The sequence below is a fragment of the Triticum aestivum genome, chromosome 3B (genome assembly GCF_018294505.1).
Source record: "Triticum aestivum cultivar Chinese Spring chromosome 3B, IWGSC CS RefSeq v2.1, whole genome shotgun sequence".
Taxonomy (NCBI): domain Eukaryota; kingdom Viridiplantae; phylum Streptophyta; class Magnoliopsida; order Poales; family Poaceae; genus Triticum; species Triticum aestivum.
The window spans coordinates 691,485,737-691,490,227 of NC_057801.1; the positions used below are offsets into that span (position 1 = coordinate 691,485,737).

At 52.0% G+C, this 4,491-nt stretch overlaps 1 protein-coding gene across 1 annotated transcript in view; it reads left to right on the top strand.

The window, feature by feature from the left end:
* The first annotated feature begins 4,440 nt into the window (after positions 1-4,440).
* LOC123071784 (CLP protease regulatory subunit CLPX1, mitochondrial) overlaps positions 4,441-4,491 on the top strand; it is a 5,451-nt gene continuing 5,400 nt past the window's right edge. Inside the window, exon 1 of the mRNA XM_044495367.1 lies at positions 4,441-4,485. The gene's annotated coding sequence lies outside the window, so the exon portion shown is untranslated. The remainder of the gene's footprint in view (positions 4,486-4,491) is intronic.

Below are 4,491 nucleotides of genomic sequence, written 5' to 3' on the forward strand. Positions count from 1 at the left end.
TATGCTTCAGCCATAGGATCTATTATGTATGCCATGCTGTGTACCAGACCCGATGTAAACCTTGCCGTAAGTTTGGTAGCAAGATACCAAAGTAATCCCGGCAAGGAACACTGGACATCGGTCAAGAATATCCTGAAGTACCTGAAAAGGACAAAGGACATGTTTCTCGTTTATGGAGGAGACGAAGAGCTCGTCGTAAAGGGTTACGTCGACGCTAGCTTCGACTCAGATCTGGATGACTCTAAGTCACAAACCGGATACGTGTATATGTTGAATGGTGGAGCAGTAAGCTGGTGCAGCTGCAAGCAGAGCGTCGTGGCGGGATCTACGTGTGAAGCGGAGTACATGGCAGCCTCGGAGGCAGCACATGAAGCGATTTGGGTGAAGGAGTTCATCACCGACCTAGGAGTCATACCCAATGCGTCGGGGCCGATCAAACTCTTCTGTGACAACACTGGAGCTATTGCCCTCGCAAAGGAGCCCAGATTTCACAAGAAGACCAGGCACATCAAGCGTCGTTTCAACTCCATCCGTGAAAATGTTCAAGATGGAGACATAGAGATTTGCAAAGTGCACACGGATCTGAATGTCGCAGATCCGCTGACTAAACCTCTCTCGCGTGCAAAACATGATCAACACCAGAACTCTATGGGTGTTCGATTCATCACAATGTAACTAGATTGGTGACTCTAGTGCAAGTGGGAGACTGTTGGAAATATGCCCTAGAGGCAATAATAAAAGTATTATTATATTTCATTGTTCATGATAATTGTCTTTTATTCATGCTATAACTGTATTATCCGGAAATCGTAATACACGTGTGAATACTTAGACCACACAATGTCCCTGGTGAGCCTCTAGTTGACCAGCTCGTTGTGATCAACAGATAGTCATGGTTTCCTGACTATGGACATTGGATGTCGTTGATAACGGGATCACATCATTAGGAGAATGATGTGATGGACAAGACCCAATCCTAAGCATAGCATAAAAGATCGTGTAGTTCGTTTTGCTAGAGCTTTGCAAGTGTCAAGTATCTCTTCCTTCGACCATGAGATCGTGTAACTCCCGGATACCGTAAGAGTGCCTTGGGTGTACCAAACGTCACAACGTAACTGGGTGACTATAAAGGTGCATTACAGGTATCTCCGAAAGTAGCTGTTGGGTTGACACGGATCGAAACTGGGATTTGTCACTCCGTATGACGGAGAGGTATCTCTGGGCCCACTCGGTAATGCATCATCATATTGAGCTCAATGTGACCAAGGTGTTGGACACGGGATCATGCATTACGGTACGAGTAAAGTGACTTGCCGGTAACGAGACTGAACAAGGTATTGGGATACCGACGATCGAGTCTCGGGCAAGTAACGTACCGATTGACAAAGGGAATTGCATACAGGGTTTGATCGAATCCTCGACATAGTGGTTCATCCGATGACAACATCGAGGAGCATGTGGGAGCCATCATGGGTATCCAGATCCCGCTGATGGTTATTGACTGAGAGCGTCTCGGTCATGTCTGCATGTCTCCCGAACCCGTAGGGTCTACACACTTAAGGTTCGGTGACGCTAGGGTTATGAAGATATGTATATGCAGAAACCCGAATATTGTTCGGAGTCCCGTATGAGATCCCGGACGTCACGAGGAGTTCCGGAATGGTCCGGAGGTCAAGAATTATATATAGGAAGTGCTATTTCGGGCATCGGGACAAGTTTCGGGGTTATCGGTATTGTACCGGGACCACCGGAAGGGTCCCGAGGGTCCACCGGGTGGGGCCACCTGTCCCGGGGGGCCACATGGGCTGTAGGGGGTGCGCCTTGGCCATCATGGGCCAAGGGCACCAGCCCCTATAGGCCCATGCGCCTAGGGTTTCCCCCTAGGAGGAGTCCTAGTGGTGGAAGGCACCCCTAGGTGCCTTGGGGGGGAGGGAAACCTCCCCTAGGCCGCCGCCCCCCTCATCTACTAGGGCCGGCGCCCCCCCTGGCACCCCTATATATAGTGGGGGAGAGGAGGGACTCAACAGACCAGCCCCTGGCGCCTCCACCTCCCCCCGTTACGTCTCTCCCTCGTAGTCTCGGCGAAGCCCTGCTGCTGTGACGCCCTGCATCCACCACCACGCCGTCGTGCTGCTGGATCTTCATCAACCTCTCCTTCCCCCTTGGATCAAGAAGGAGGAGACGTCTCCCGTCCCGTACGTGTGTTGAACGCGGAGGTGCCGTCCGTTCGGCGCTGGTCATCGGTGATTTGGATCACGTCGAGTACGACTACATCATCACCTTGCAAGCTTCCGCACGCGATCTACAAGTGGTATGTAGATGCAAACTCTCTCCCTAGACTCGTTGCTTAGATGAACTCATAGATGGATCTTGGTGAAACCGTAGGAAAAATTTTAATTTTCTGCAACGTTCCCCAACATCTCTCTGCTATCGGCCCTCATGTCCAGGAAGTAAAAAACCTGCTCCTACCTTTTTTAGGGAAAGCAAAGCTTTATAGATCAACGACGCTCGGGCATATCGCTCGACACACAAGTAGCCACTTTGGGCGGTACAATAGTCTCCCACTCGACAGACATGTTCGGTGGGCAATTACAACCAATTTGTGCTAACTCGTGAGCAACCGTATTCATGGTTCGTCTACAAGCAGTTACACTCCATTTGGAAAACCACAACTTTAGCTGGAACTTTGTATCTTCAATAATTGTTGCATATGGCGAAAAATCTACTCGATGGGCATCCATTGCCTCGGCCAGCAACTCAGAGTTCGTCTCAAAGGTGGCCCGGACAACCCCCATATCAGCCGATGTGGTCACCGCCGCCGCCAAAGCATTGACTTCTGAACCGAAGGCATCAAAAACCTGATCTTGCCGACCTGCCCGGGCAATGAGGACAGTTCCAGAGCCGTCCCAAGCCACTACGCCCCATCCACTGAAGGAATTACCCGGTGAGAAAGCACCATCCAGGTTAAACTTTATGGTGTCATCGGCCGGCGGTTGCCACTTCCCGGGAGATTGCTTTGGCGTACCTGGTAGGAAGAGCTGCTCATATTCCAATGCATCGCACCGAGCTCGTCTCACGATCTCTGTGACCTGCAGAGGGAGTTCTCCTTCTCTAATTTTGTTGCGGTTGTTCCACCATTGTCACCAAAAGCATATGATTAGCACTCTTTTCTTCTCATCTAGTCCCCATAAAGAGTCTAGCATTGCATGCACGCTCCCGATCCCTTCGAGGCGGCTCCTTTCTGTTTCTTGGAAGTTAAAGTGTCGTGGAATGGTCGTGATGCCAATAGACCCGCTGATAAGCTAGCTAAGTTAGGTTTAGGTGAGAGTCCTTGTAAAGTCTGGTTTTCTGTTCCCCCAAAGCACATTCTGGATGTTCTTTCGGACGACATTCCTAGTTTCGTTTAAGGTGAAAAAAATAAAGCGGCGGCATTGTTCCTAAAAAAAAATTCCTTGCAGTGAGATTTCAATTCTTAAAAGGAAAAGGAAAACGAGAAGCAGTGAGACTGCACCTGGCTCGCGTTGAGGCCCGATCGATCCAGTTTTTCTAGTCACGTGCTCCCATGTGCCAAGCAAAATCCCGAGAATAAACAAGGGTAGGAAGGAATATACTGGTCAGGTGTGCATCCGCCGATGGTTGTGCCGGGGATTATGATTCTTGGTTCCTACTTCCTACTCATCCCCTCGAGAAGCGCAAACTTCAGTTTACCTCCGCCCCCCTCGACGTTTGACATTGTGCATAAAATAGTTACGATCTTACTTATCCAGCGTTAACTTAGATTTGGCGCCAGTCGAACTTCCATCTCACTTCGCCGCGCGTTCCTCTGTCTACTCACCGGCACCGTACGCCGGCGGCCGGCCAGCCGGCCGAGGCGATCGACCGAGTAAGCGCGCCGTACACGCGTAGCGCGCCCGGCAACCACCCCCGCTAAGCGTGCGATCGTGCGATGCAACTGCTTGCACTGGCGCACGTAGTATCCGCTCCGCTTGCCTGCCGCCGTGCGTGCGTGCGTTCGTTCGTTCGTGCGTGCGTGCGAGCGCAGCCCTCCGGCAAACGTAAAGATCATGGCTCTTCTTTCTTGCCGTCACGTCTCCCAAAGATGATCCCGAGAAACACTCCGAGAACACGCAACCATCCAAAAAAGCACGTAGGCTATGCCACCCCAGGCCCACAGATAAGGTTCCCTCCGCACTTGGTGCACGCCATGCTAGCGGCTGAATCCCGGGCCCCACGTGCCCCACATGGCCGCCCCTAAACCGTGGGTGGCCCGCAGGTCGGCCTCCCTCCCTATCCACCCACCCACCCCACGGCCGTTAACCGCTCCGGGCCGCAGGAGAAAACCACCCCCGATCCGTCCCCGATCCGACGGCCCAGATCCGCCCAATCAAATCTCAGTCCCCCACCGTATAAAAAACGGAAACTTCTTCACCCACTTCCCTCCCCACTCCCCCCTATCTCCTTCCATCCATCACCCCCCCTGTTCACCCCATC